We start from the raw sequence: 15,605 nt of genomic DNA on the forward strand, positions 1-15,605 counted from the left end.
GTGTGTGTGTGTGTGTGTGTGTGTGTGTGTGTGTGTGTGTATGTGTGTGTGTGTGTGTGTGTGTGTCTGTCTGTGTGTTTATAATCATATATAATGTATATCCATAGGAATTGTTATTGATATAGCTGGGCGTAGTGGTGCACGCCTTTAATCCCAGCACTTGGTAGGCAGAGGCAGGCAGATTTCTGAGTTCGAGGCCAACCTGGTCTACAAAGTGAGTTCCAGAACAGCCAGGGCTATACAGAGAAACCCTGTCTCAAAAAACAAAACAAAACGAATAGCTATTGATATACAAAACTCAATAGTTTAATTAAAGTAATCTGGCCACCTCTAAAGACAGTTTTAAAAGTTTAGCGTCAACTTTCATTGATCCAAACTGATTATTACTATTAATTTCAACATCTCAGTTTCAAAATAACATTATACATTTTATAGAGAATCTAAATTTCTTTAATCTAGTGAATTATATTTATACAATTCTTCCAGACAATGAAGAAAGAATAAAATTAATTTATATTTAATAGAAATCATATATACATATCTGGTATTTAGTCAATAGTGTCTTGGGTACTTCATAATTTGCAAAAAAAATACTGAGTAAATCCAAGTCTTTGCCCTTTGAAAAGATTTTTAGCTGAGAAAAAAGCATACTGAAAAATCTGAAAGAAAAACAAACATATTCAGAGTCAATTGGAGTAACTTTGTCAAATGTAATAGAAAAGTAAATATAGCCAGAAATATGTTACAGTAATAGTGTGTGTATGCGTGTGTGTGTGTGTGTGTGTGTGTGTGTACAAAAGATTGTGTGTGTAGCTACAGGCATACATACATGAATGTGGAGTCCAGCAAACAGGGTACCTGGTCTATGGCTTTGTGTCTTGTTTTACTGAGACAGGTCTATTCAGAGAGCAAAAAGATAGGAATTTGTAGCAGGCTGACTGATAGCAAACCTCAGCTGTTCTCCATCTCTCTCATTCCCCATCAACTAGAACTGGTTACAATCCACAGCCCTAACTGGCTTTGTCATGATTCTGAGGATTCAAACTCAGTTTTCATTGCTTATGCAACAAGAAATCTCACTTATAGACCTGTTTATCCATTTTCATAGAAGGGTTCTGAATTCTGATGACCTAGCAGAAATATCACAAACTTTACAGCAGTCAAATCAGCCTTGTGTAGAAAAGTCCCCAAGGACATCATCCAGGCTATCTGTTTATCCTAGGACTGACAGTGCGGATTATGCCCAGCTATGTTCAAAAATTATTGTTTGAAAACATCTGGTATAATATTTCTCATCCCTGCCTTTAAAAATTGTTTCCAGGTATAATGTCTTTGATATGCCTACAGCTTTCTATGACACTTATATATCCCCTTTCCAAAGACTTATTCCTCCCAAATAATTATCATTATTCTTTTGAGAATCTCTAATTAAGATTGTTTTTATGTTTACAAAATAAATATTAAAGCTAGATTGGTTTATGTGAACATGTTACTCTGCACATATTTATATTTTACACACACACACACACACACACACACTATATATATATATATATATATATATATATATATATATATATATGACTTATACTTTTAAAAAATGAACTACTAATAGCTTTCCAGACTGACAGGACAACATAAAAAGATAAATATTGGGAAATTTAATCACAGAATCATTAAGAATGAGAAATTGCAGAAAAAGGCTTAATGTAGTCACGCAGTGGTGAATGAGGGAATGCTTAGCATCCTTTGGACAGAGCACGGGGTCCCCAATGGAGGTGCTAGAGAAAGGACCCAAGGAGCTGAAGGGGTCTGCAGCCCCATAGGAGGAACAACAATTTGAACTAACCAGTAACCCCAGAGCTCGCTGGGACTAAACCACCAACTAAAGAAATCAAATGGTGTGACTCAAGGCTCTAGCTGCATATGTAGCAGAGGATAACCTAGTTGGTCATCAATGGGAGGAGAGGTCCTTGGTCCTGTGAAGGTTTCTATACCCCAGTATAGGGGAATGCCAGGGCCAGGAAGAGAAGAGTGGTTAGGTTGGTGAGTAGGGGGAGGGGGAGGAGATAGGGGGTTTTGGGAGGGGAAACTAGGAAAGGGGATAACATTTGAAATGTAAATAAATAAAATATCTAATAAAAAATCTCCAAAAAATCATGATATGCTTCATAAGTTAAAAAATAAAATAGAAAGTGGTCCAGGTATATATAGCTCATGGTAAAACACTTGTTTCACATATGTGAAACAAAGCTGAGGTACCACGGAAAACTAAACGAAAGTAAAAAATAGTACTTAATCTTTAAAAACCACTACAGCAGAAAACAATGATTAAAATAATATTGCTATCTAAAACATTTGATGAGTTATAATTTGTAATTATTAAATCAAAGAGGTAAATAAAACTATATCGAGATGCTTAAATGTTGTGCTAGAAACTAAAAGGTTATTTAATTCCATACATGAACTCCATAGTCACTTAACCTAGATTTCAAAAAAAGACATGATAAAGACAATACATTTTTTGAGTTGTATTAATGAGTGAGGAAATATATTTTGAATGCAAATTGATGTAACTTGAGGTAATCATATTAAGCAAATTAAGCCAGACAGAGAATGTCAACTAAGTCTTCGACAGAAAAAATAAGTTTCATTTACTTGAAAGTATATATTAGAAAAATAATCAAAAGGAAACTCAAAAGCCAGTAAAATATTTACATCTAAAGTTTACATTTTCCCCAGGAGAATACCACAGTCTTCATTAACAAATAGGTCAATAATTACAGGTTAGAGAGACTGAATTTTTAGCCATTTATTCAGATAATTAGAAACAATATTGCCAATCTAACTGTATATCTGATATAATTAATTCAACAATAAGGGTCAAATGAAAATGGTGAATTAAAACAAGAATTGAACTTAGTATAAATAGTCCAATAAGTCAGAAAGTGCACTGGATTGAAATTCACATTTATGAAATGGAAGGGAGAACTGGATGGATGAAACATGGATGGGAGACATAATCAAATTATATTTTAATTAAAATTAGTAAAATTTTATTGTCTGATACATATACAAGGTTATTCATCTAGGAATGAATCTTCAGTTACCCTACATATGAAGGATCCAAATACACTCACCTATTCTCAGTTTTTCACACAAACATACTGACTTACTCAAGTTATCCCAACAATCCTATGAGAGGATATTAATTTAAGGCAGCAACTAAAATTACACCAGGTAAAAATTAAGGAAAGTGCTCTAGACTGAAAGAATCACCAGAGAATTAGGCAGTATTATGTTTGTAGGAAGAATTTGCAATTTTAAAATAATACATGTTTCCTTTTTAATAGATAATCTTAATGGTAGATAACAGGTAACCAAGAAAAACAGACTATAAATATTAAAGTCAAAAGTCTGACTTGTAATAAAAGAATCAAGATTAATAAGTTAAAAGCAAGTAGAGGAGCATGTGAGTCAATATATATGTGGAGGCTCAGAATGAAGGAAAAGAAATTGGTCAGAATAAATATCAAATGGACAGTGAGTGGAGAGGTCCTGAAATTGGGAAATGCAGGAACAGAATATGAATGAGAAAATTAGTCTCTCTGAAACCTCATAATATTTTTTTTAGTTTTAAATTTTTTGTTTGAAAAGCATCAAAAAACATTCAAATGATTGGCAATCAAAACTGGAGAAATTATGGGAATGATACAACCAACTGGTTAATACACTTGCATAAAAAGACGTATTAATTAAAGGTACTATCATCTTATAAGTCTGTATAAAGTGAAAATGAATGGTATCAGTACATGTGGTAGCAAAAGCCTGTAATTTCAATAACTGTAGGAGAGGAAACTGCATCCTGATTTCAAGTCCATCCTCAGGCACATGTAAAGTCTGAACTCAACCTGATCTACATGAGACCCTGAGCCAGCAAACAACCTAAGAAAAAGAAAATTACAGTGCAAAATACCATATATCACTAATTAGTAGTCTAGTCAACTTTATACTTACATAGCCTGTGGTTCTATTTCCTTCTCCTGATATTTTTGTTAGGTATCTTGTCATAGAAAACTAAATGCTGATAGATGTGTCATTAACATTATTTATGAAAAAACAAGGACAAATATCCTAATGTCACTAGCATACATGAATATCAATTAGAAATCTTCAAATCTTCCAAAAATAAGACAACATATATCATGGTAAATATGGAAAGGTCATCTATTATGCTTTGGTCTATTTAAGTATACATGATTGGTTAATTTAAAGTACTATGTATGGTGATAGCCTATACATGATAAACATAGTAGAACAGAAATTAGGAGATGAAGAATATGGAAATGCATGTCTATGAAGAACAAACAAATGATTAATCACAAATGCAAAGTGCAATTTAAGAATAATGTGCAGTTTCAAGGGATAACAGTATACAAGAAAAAGAAAAACACTAAATTTCACTCAAAATATGGATGAAGTAAAAAAAAGAAAATTAAAATAATATCAATACTTACAACAAAGTAGATTGACAAGCAGAAAATCCACACAATCAAATTAATTAATAAAATCATCAATTATGTATTGTGATGCTTAAATGAGTAATTATAAATTGAATATCAGAATGGGCAAATCTGTTAAGAAATGTATGGTAAATGTAAAATGCATATTATTTGCAAAGGAATCATGTATACTTAAGCAAATCAGACAATATATTCAAAATTTCAATATCTTAAATAGAGAAGTTTCTACTTTAACATTGTGGTAGTATGAATATGCTTGCCCTGCAGGGAATGGCACTATTAGGAGGTTTGACCTTGTTGGAATAGGTGTGACCTTGTTGGAGAAAGTGTGTTACTGTGGAGCTGGGCTTTGAGAACCTCCTCCTAAATGCCTAGGAACCAGTCTTCTTCTGTTTGCCTTTAAAGCAAGATGTAGGACTCTCAGCTCCTCCTGCGCCATGCCTGCCTATAACTAACATGCTCCCAGCTTAATGACAATGGACTAAAACTCTGAACCCAAAAGCCAGTCCCAATTAAATATTGTCCTTCATAAGAGTTGCCTTGGTCATGGTGTCTCTTCACAGAAATGAAACCCTAAGTAAGACAAGCTAACAATATGTAAATTCAATGCTTTTCAATGAATATCTCTAACTTATATACTGTAGTTTTTATTTATCCTTTAAGCGTTATACATCACATATTTGGATCATATTCATCCTCTCCTATAGCATATCTAATACCCTAACTCACGACCCTATTGACTCACACAAAATAGATTATATAAGTGTATTAAAATATTTATTTTAAGGAAGATTAAAATGCAAGTCAGTGGGGAAGAAAATTGATCTATGGTGCTGGGTTTATATTGGAAAATATTTAAAATTTTTAGTTTGAAATAGACCACAGACTTGGACAAGTATCTAAAATTTATCATAAGCCAAATCAAATATATAAAACATAATACATAACTGAAGAAAATTATATTTTAAAACTAAGAATGTATAAGAAATTTATTTTAAAAATATGAGTGTAAATTGATTATAACTTTCTCTACCTTACTAGAATTAAAAAAATAACAATAATATATGTATACAAGTAGTAATATAGATACATGTACCTACACATATGCACACACATATGCACACACACATGTGTGTGTGCATGAGTATTCATGTGTGTGTATCTACAAGAGCTGGGACACCCTTGGAATCCAAGAGACTAAGAATCTCTCCAGCCTTATCAGAGCCCCATCATCTTTCTGGTCTGTACCTCCACCTGAACCTTGATAGATAAAATTGCCTGTTCCCCAAACCCTCAGCCCAGTCTGCCTTCCAGGAAGCCTACTCTAACCTGAAACACACAGCTTCCCCCACCTCTGAGGAAGCCTACTCCAATCCAAGGAGCTCAGAGCAGTTAACACCAGAGACAGCAACATAGCAATAGGCAAGCACAAGAACATAATCGACATAAGCCAATGCAAATTTGCATCAGAACCAAGCTCTCCTACCACAGCAAAACATGGAAATCCTGATACATATGAAGAATGAGATTCTTACCTAAATCCCATCTCATGAGGATGACTGAGGCCTTTAAGAAGGATATAAATAAATCATTTTAAAGGCAAACAGGTAGAAACCCTTGAAGAGTAAACACATAAATCCTTTTAAGAAATAAAAGAAAATACAATCAAAAAAGTGAAGCAATTAAACCAAATGGTCCAAGACCTAAAATGGAAATAGTAACAATAAAGAAAACACTAATGGGGGCAACCTTGGAGATGGAAAACCTAGGAAAGAAAACAGGAATTACGAATGAAAGACCAACAAAATACAAAAGATGGAAAAGGAAATATCAGATACAGAAGCTTCTGCAGAAGATATCAATACATCAGTCAAAGAAAATACCAAGTATAAAATGTTCCTAACCCAAAACACCTAGGAAATTTAGGACACAATGAAAAGACCAAACAAGAATAATAGCAACCAAAGAAGTAACAGATTCCCAGTTCAAAGGGCAAGAAAATATTTTCAACAAAATTAGAAAACAAACAAACAAAAACCGACAAAACCCTTTTCTAAGCTAAAGAAAGAAATGGATATAAATATTAATGAAGCCTAGAGAACATCAACTATATTGACCCAGAACAGAAAATACTCCCTTTACATAATAACCAAAACATTGAATGTACAGAATAAAGAACGAATGTTAAATGTTGAAAGGGAAAATGGTCAAGTAACATACAAAGGTAGACCTGCCATAATCACACCTGACTTCTCAACAGAGACTCTAAAAGCCACAACATCCCAGACAGATACCTTGTAGACTCTAAGGGACCACAGCTGCCTGTCCAGATTACTATAGCCAACAAAACTCACAATTACCATAAATGGAGAAACTTAGATATTCCATTTAAAAAAAATTAGCCAATGTCTTCCCACTAACCCAGGCTTACAGAGGATACTAAAACCTCTGAAAAAAGGAAAAGCCCAACACAAGGAGGGTAACTATATCTATGAAAACACAAGAAATGAATCAGCTCACAATAAACCAAAAAGAAGAGAACCCACACACACACACACACAAAAAAAAAACACCTCCAACAACAAATTAATATGAAATAGCAATCATTATTCATTAATATCTCTCAATATCAATGGCAAAGGACACTGTCCATAGGACAAAACAACAACCTAGAGATGGCGAAAAGATCTTCACTAACCCTACATCGGCTAATAGCGAATATCCAAAACTTATAAAGGACACAAGAAATTACACTCCAAAACCAAAACAACTCAATTAAAAATGTGGGACAGAGCTAAACAGAGAATTCTCAACAGAGGAATCTCAAAGGGCAAAAAAGCACTTAAAAATGTTAAACATCCTTAGTCATCAGGGAAATGCAAATCAAAAGGACCCTAAAATCCTACCTCACACCAGTCAGAATGGCTAAGTTCAAAAACTCAAGTGATAGCAAATGCTGGCAAGGATGTGGAAAAGGAGAACACTACTCCATAGCTGGTGTGATTGCAAGCTGCTACAACCACTCTGGAAATCAATCTTTTAGTTCCTCAGAAAACTGGAAATAGTTCTACCTGAAGACCCAGCTATACTGCTACTGGGCATATACCCTATCAATGCTCACAAAGACACATGCTCTTCTCTATTCATAGCAGACTTATTCATAATAGCCAGAAACTAGAAGCAGCCTAGATGTCCTTCAACTGAAGATAAGATAGAGAAAGTGTGGTCCATTTACACAACGGAATATTATTCAGCTCTTACAAACAAGGGCATCATGAATTTTGAAGGCAAATGGAGGTAAAAAGAAAATATCATCCTTAGTGAGGTAATTCATCTTCAAAAGGACATGCATGGCCTGTACTCATTGATAAATGGATATTACCAAAAATACAGAAGTCCTATGATTCATCCAAACTTCTTACTTAAGAAAGAAGGAAGGCCCAATTGAGGACGATTCAATTCCATTTAGAAGGGGCAAACAAATTAATCATTGGAGGCAGAGAGAGGGAAAGACCTGGGTAAGGAGAAGAGGAAAAAGGGGGACAATATCAGGTGTGGGTTTAGACAGAATAGAAACCCAGAAACCAGGAAAATAATGAAAAAAAAAAATGCAGCTAGTGGTGATCTCCAATGGGAGGAACCTCAAGAAAGTTCCCAGAAGCCCCAGGGAGGCTCCCAGGTCTCAATGTGGGTAACCTTAGCTGAAATGCCCAAAAGTGGGGAGATGGAACCTGACAAGACCACCTCCAGCAGATAGATAAACCACCCCTCCCCCCCAGTGGAGGGATGCGGACACTAAACCACCTTCAAAATTTTCGACCCCAAACTACTTAGGTCTAAAAGAACTGCAGGGACAAAACTGGAACAGATTGAACAAATGGACAAGCAGTGACTGGCCTAACTTGGGATCCATCCCTTTGTCCAGCACCACACCCTGTCACTGTTACTAATGCTATGTTGTGTTGGAAAACAGGAGGCTAGCATGGCTGTCCTCAGAGAGGTTCTACCAGCAGCTAAGACAGATGCAGGTACTTATAGCCAAGCATTGGATTGAGGTCCAGGAACCCTATGGAAGTATTGGTGAAAGGATTGAAGGAAATTAAGGGGTTGGCAACCTATTAGAAAGACCAAACATCTTAAATATCTGGACCCCTGGGAGCTTTCAGAAACTAATCTACCAGCCAAAGAGCATACAAAGACTGATCTGAGGTCCCAGGCAGAAAAGAGGCAGATGAATGACTGTGAAGGGGATGTAGGAAGGGGGAAGAACTCTGTGAGATATTTCTGGAGCAGGTGCAACATTTAGGGGTAGATATAAATAAAATATAAGAAAATGAATTTATGTTTGAAAAATAGTGGTTTATTTTTTTGAAATTAAAATATACTTAATAAAATTTTATGAAGAGAGAGAAAAAGAATATAAGGAAGGAAGAAGGAGGAAAGAAGGAAGGATGGAAGGAAGAAAGGGAGGGAGGGAGGGAGGGAGGGAGGGAAGAAAGGAGGATAAATGAAGGAAGGAAGAAGAAAGGGAATTCTAAGATACCATATGTTGCAGTTTGTAGAATGCAGTTACAGCAGTGCTATCCTTACTTGAAAACCTCAGTCTTATGTTTGAAAAGAAATGCCAGTTACTTATGATTTCTTATGCCTACAATGCAACAAAATCTGAAAAAAATTAGACAGATATGTCTAATAAAATTATACAGTATAATACTCAAGGTAGTGAAATATTAATAAAATGCTGAAAATCAAATGACTAATAGTGAGTATATATAGTTGTCTATTTTATATATATACTCACTATTTGTCTATTATATATATATATATATATATATATATATATATATATATATAGTGTATATAACTCTTCTTTGGATACAGGAACTAGACTTGATGAACACAATGTACTATATAACATCCTTTTTCTAGGAAAGCTAAGAACCAAAGATAATATCTCCAGCAAGCAAGATAATCCTTTCATTGGTAAAGCAAAGCAGAAAGTAAAAGTAACAGAAAAAAAATATATATACACAGAATCAATAATTTGATACATATTTAAAAATACAAATTTAAATAATATATCACTAGGGAAATCTATTCACATGTAATTCAACAATAAAAAAGCAAGTAAATTATGAAAATAAGTTTCCATTCAGTGTTACCACTTAAGAATAAAAATGAGAGGCAATATTTTCAAGAAACAGAGTCCAAGAGACCATTCAACATAAAATCATTTCTCCTTTCAAATTATTCTTTGAGAAGCAGATATAATAGATTTCATAAAACTATTGTAAGACATATTGGATTGCATTGGAATAGCATTATTTTTTTTCACAGTAAAAATAGCTTCTTTATGTAGTTTGTAATTATATAAAAATTGCATGCTGATTGTGAGAGAATTGTAACTATGTGAAAGTAGGAATTAGGAAGTAAATGCCAACTGAAATTCTCCCACCTTGGGAAGGCAGCCAGGTGCATTGGAGACTGTGTGTGAATGCTTCTGCTCACACATAACCACATGTTCTTTTCAAAGCACACAGCCATTTCAATTTTGCTTTGCCTAGTGGACACATGGGCAGGGGCAGGCCCTCGGAAACGCAGCCTCCTCCTCAGCTCTGCTCTTTCTTTTTTCATGGCTTAGAAAAGTCTTTTAGTCCTAACAACTGTAACATTGCATAAAGACTTATTTAATGCATATCTGTTTTGAAACACCCACAAATCCTCTGTTTAAAAAAACAAAACCAGATTCGCATATTGACTTGAAGGATTAACCATGGGTTCTCTCAAAGCACTCACTGTGGGGAATTTTAGCACTGGGGACATTCCACAGAAAACTCCATGTCCCTGCCTACAGAAACAGAAATTCAATAAAAATAAGAGATTTCCATTACTGCATGTAGACAGATATGCTGGCAAAGAAATGGAGGAGCAATGAGAAAAGCAAATCATTAACTGGATAAAGAGAAGAAAGGAACGACCTGCAGGTGCCTTAATCATGAGGGTGTCTGTGTTTAAGTGTGTGTGTGTGTGTGTGTGTGTGTGTGTGTGTGTGTGTACATGTGTGTGTGTATTGTAGGCATATGTTGTGGTGTGTGTTATGTGTATGTTGCATAAGTGTATGTTTTGAGTGTGTGTATATATGTGTGTGTGTGTATGTGTGTGTATGTGTGTGTGTGCGCGTGTGTATTGTATGCATATGTTGTGGTGTGTGTTATGTGTGTATGTTGCATAAGTGTATGTTTTGAGTGTGTGTGTATATATATCAATATATTAAGGAGGCTATTTTAATTTTTCTCATAGTAATGGACAAGTTTGGCTTTGTTTCTTTGTTTGTTTTAACAAAACCACAAGGAAAACTACATATTACACAATTAAATACAGTTAAGTACTCATCTTTTTCAAATTTCATTGATGTATCAATTAAAATTTTGTTGTAAGCTGTACCAAAGAGCAGTTCCACTCAGAGAATTTTGTGCATTTAATTTGCTTTACAAATGTGATTTTTAAATTATGACAAGTTAAGTTATAAAAATTCATAAACTATGAAACAAAATTCCAGAAATATTAAATTAGCCAAGGTCATGTGGATTCTCTAGGATACAATTTAATGAATATTCCATAAAATATTTAATATGATATAAAATATTTTTGCATGTGTATAGAATTAGTTTATTCTATTAAATTTTTTATTTCTTTGTTCTGAGATATATTTTTATTAAATGATTCCTTTAAATACATAATTGTGTCACTTCCACATATAAATGGAAATATCCATAAATAATTGTCTATCCAGATTTCTAAATAATGATATAAAATGGACATGCACATTGAAATAGTTTTAATAATGCATCTAGTCATTATGTCACCTTAAAGTTTCCTTGTGCATGTGTGTATGAGTGTGGCTATGATAATACAGAATTTGCATTTATTAAATCTCTCAATATATTATCAATGAACATCATGGCATGCAATAGACATTCTAAATATATCTAATATGTCTACATGTAATTTCATTTAATGTGTATTATCATTTATATTTATGCATGTTTGTGTACCCACAGCATGCCCAGTTCCCTCAGAGACATTAAGAGGACACTGGATTCTTTGGAACAGAAGTCCCAGAAAGCTGTTTGATACCATGTGCTTGCCAGGCAACAAGCCCAGGTCCTCCACAAGCCCAAATGCTCTTAACCACTGAGAATCTCTCCAGTCCCAGTATTTTCCCAACCTTGTCCCATCAACCTTATCCATCAACAAGTCTGACTTCAACATCAGTCTACTATGACCTCCTAAGACTGTCTCCTGTTTAGTTTTCAAATGTGAAATGTATTTCTGCTTCTAATTATTTAGTTTATTATGATATTTTCTAACTTCATCCATGTTTTGAATTTATAGTATTACCTACATTTATTCACCCTGAATAAATTCCAGTGTTTGTATTTGTATAATAGATATCACCCCTGTATGAAGAATGGTATCTCTATATTTCACCAAACTTTATTTATTCTTTATATGTATTTATCCTTTATATGTAAGTTTGTGAAACACCTGTTTAAGAAAATGTAATATCACTGGTATAGAAGTAATTTAGTTACATACATATTTAGTTCTATATGCAAACTTTTTAACATAGCATTAGTATACAAATATTATTGCCATTGTCTATGGCTTTTAGTGTTTTATACTGACTGTTTTGTAAAAAGCAATAATTTTATTTTAACAAAGCCCATTCTACCTATTAATTTCAGCATAATTTATGCTTTTTTTCCATTCTTTTTGCGATAGTTATTATCATAAAGAACTTTTTAACTCAGAAATTCAATAGTTTTTTTATTATTAGGAAATCCACAGCAATTCCATTTTAAGTTATTTTATATTCAGGCACAATAATAAAAACTAGGACTATTTCTTTTTGTTTGTTCAAGCAGCATTTGTTAAAGGACACTTTTATCCTACTTACTGGTTTTGATATATCAGTTAAAAATTCAATTCATTCTATAAAAAATAATGCTGTTATGAATTCTCCTTGATTCCACTGGGCTGTATTTCATATATTAAATTGTTCTCAGACATTTTGTGGCTTTAGTTCTTGGGATTAGATAAAGTCTCCCATCTATCTATGTGTTAAATCCTTAATTTTATATTTTTATTTTCAAAATTAAATATGCTTTTCACAGATCACTATGAAAATTAGTTCACTAATTCATTCCAAAAAATAAATTTATAACATCAATATGATTGTGACTGGAGAAATGTCTCAACAGTAAATAGTACAAATATTTTTATTTACTGTAAATAGATTCTTCTCTCATACATCCCAACCACACTTTCCACCCCTCCCATTTCACCCTCCCACCATGTCTCCTCTGCCCCAAATTTACCCCACATTGTTCCCTTTTCAGAAGGGACAAGGCTTCCAAGAAGCCACAGCCAATCAGGACAAAACAATCAGACAGGGGTAACGTCCTCATATGGAGGCTAGACAAGGTTATCCAGTAGGAGGAAAAGTGTCATAAGAGCAGGCACAAGAGTCAGAGGTAGACTTGCTTCATTGTTAAGAGTCCCTCAAGACATCAAGTTTAAACACTCATAACATATACACAGGACTTATGCAGGTCCTTCTACTGCTGCTTCAGTCTTTGTGAGCTCACGTAAGCCCTGCTTAGTTGATTTTGTGAGCCATGGTCTCCTGGTATCCTTCATCTTCTTTGACTTCCATAATCTTTTCTCACCCTCTTCCATGGCATTTCCCTATTCTATGAAAGGAGGGAGCAGATGAAAACTCCAATGATCACATGTTGAGTCAATAAACTGAATAGTATCTCTAAATCTCAGGATCTCAATCCAGTGAGGAGAAAACACATCTATGAATGACAATATTGAAGGAAAATATATCCAACACATTTAAAAATAATAAGTAAATAAATAAATACTATAAATAACTGAGCCAAAAAATTCAGTGTCGGAGAATAAATGGATAAATTCATTTAATACAATGTCTAACCTCTGCTTCCACAATGTAGATACACCTATGCTTGTTAGAATGGGTTTAGAATCAATTATCTCTGCCCAGCTATAATGCAAGAAGCTTGCAGTAAATATGTAACTAAATATAAATAAGTAAATACATACACACATACATACATACATACATACATACATACATACATACATACATACATACAGTGAGTATAGAAAAGTCACAATGAATTTCCAATGAATCATTTTACATATCTGTGCTTTTTAGGTAGATACTGGAATGTTAAATAGGTGTTGTTAATACAGCGGTTAAACATGAAAGTGGGAGTTTAGTTAGGATATACGTAGAAAAATACTAGTACTGATAATTCTGGTTGGATTAATGATGGGTGGAGTTGTTGCATACTTCTGTATAACCTTAAGAGCGATGAATGGGCTGTTACTCTTTCACAAGAGAATGACCTTTGCCCTTGGCAAGCACATGCTGTTTGAATATAAAAACAAGAGCATAGAGGAAACACATGAGCTTCTTCCACTGTTCAGAGTCCAGAACTAGCGTTTCTATTTCCACATCAATAATGGCTTCTCTATCTTCACATAGCTCTACTGGTCAATGAAAAACCAGAGAGGGCTGCAAATGTATTTGACTGCACCATATTTCATAAGACAACTGTAATTTATAAAAATGGAGTATAAATTTTGGTTGCAACTGACAAAGAATTTGAGCTGAATCTGTTTCCCATATCCATGTGGACTTTCTTCCTGTCTCATCAAAACCTCATCCAAATTCAGAATACATGCAGCACCTTCTGGCTGTAATTAATTCAATGTGCGTATTCTCTGTATGTGTCATCTCCTTTATGTGTGTCATAGGTTTTTTTTTTTTCCTGTTGCTCTGCTCTAACTTCATCAAATCAAAACAATTCTTCCATCTTCCCCCCCACAAGAGTATCATGGAGACATCTTTTTTTGTTGCTATATAAAGGGAGAAATGTTTGATAATGATTCCAAATAAAAACAGAATTCTATAAAGAATAGCCCTGGAAGAGTAAAGTCCTTATGAGTTCTTGTTATGGTCACTAGAGGAACTCCCTTGCCCATTTTCTTCCTCATTCTCAGTCCACTTCCTTTGGAAGTGTCATAGCAATATTCTATCATTGTCTCTTAGATGGGTGTTGGAGAATGTCTAGCTGTAGTGGCTTACATCCAGATGTTTGGATTCCAGAGTGCTTCTGTAAAATTCCATCATTCAAATAATTTTAAACTGAGATTCATTGATTTTTTTTTTTTTTTTTGGCAAATTTAGCCTCACAGTAGATATCAATCTTTTTTCTGTTCAAGCAGTTTCTGTCCCATAACATACCTAAATTACTTCCTTGCTGTAAGTTATACAACTGCTTTGATTCTTTGTTGCTGGGTCCTCTTCACTGTACTTACACTAATATCACATATGTGTCATTCAGTACAGTTCTGCCATGATTGTTGATTGCTGGAGCACTCACTTCTAAATGCCCTGTTAGGCAACACAGGTTATGTGGCTATAGCTTAGGTGAAGGAGAAAGATTTTCAATTTTATTCCTGAAGGCAGCTTTTGTCCTGAAAGAGATTCCTAATGCAAAGAATTCTTAAAAAAAACTTATGCATTTGATAACATATCTAGGGAGGGAACAATTATGAATGTAAACACACGCATACACATAAACACAAACACACACACACAATAATATATAATTATATATTATATATAATGTATATTATATATAATATATAATTATAGTGTGTGTATGGATGAATAGTGTTCAGAGATGCTCTTATCATAGCCAGCTGAGTACCCATTTCAGATTTACAGAATTACTATTCTTTTTCTTTTTCCATTTCATAAAACTTTTCTTATGATGCTTTGCTGTTTTTCATCGTATAGCGGTAAAAGCAACTGTATGGTTTTTAACGGTAATGTGGCAGAAAGCATCAAAAAAAGCATTTTAAACATAATATAGCATTTTTAACATAGTTCATTGTAACCAAGCACTCTATTCCATTGATATTTGAATGGATATGGAATGATATGCCTACTTAAACCCATTTCTTTCCTGACTCTCATAG

This window comes from Mus pahari, chromosome 12, assembly GCF_900095145.1.
Source record: "Mus pahari chromosome 12, PAHARI_EIJ_v1.1, whole genome shotgun sequence".
NCBI classification, from domain to species: Eukaryota; Metazoa; Chordata; class Mammalia; order Rodentia; family Muridae; genus Mus; species Mus pahari.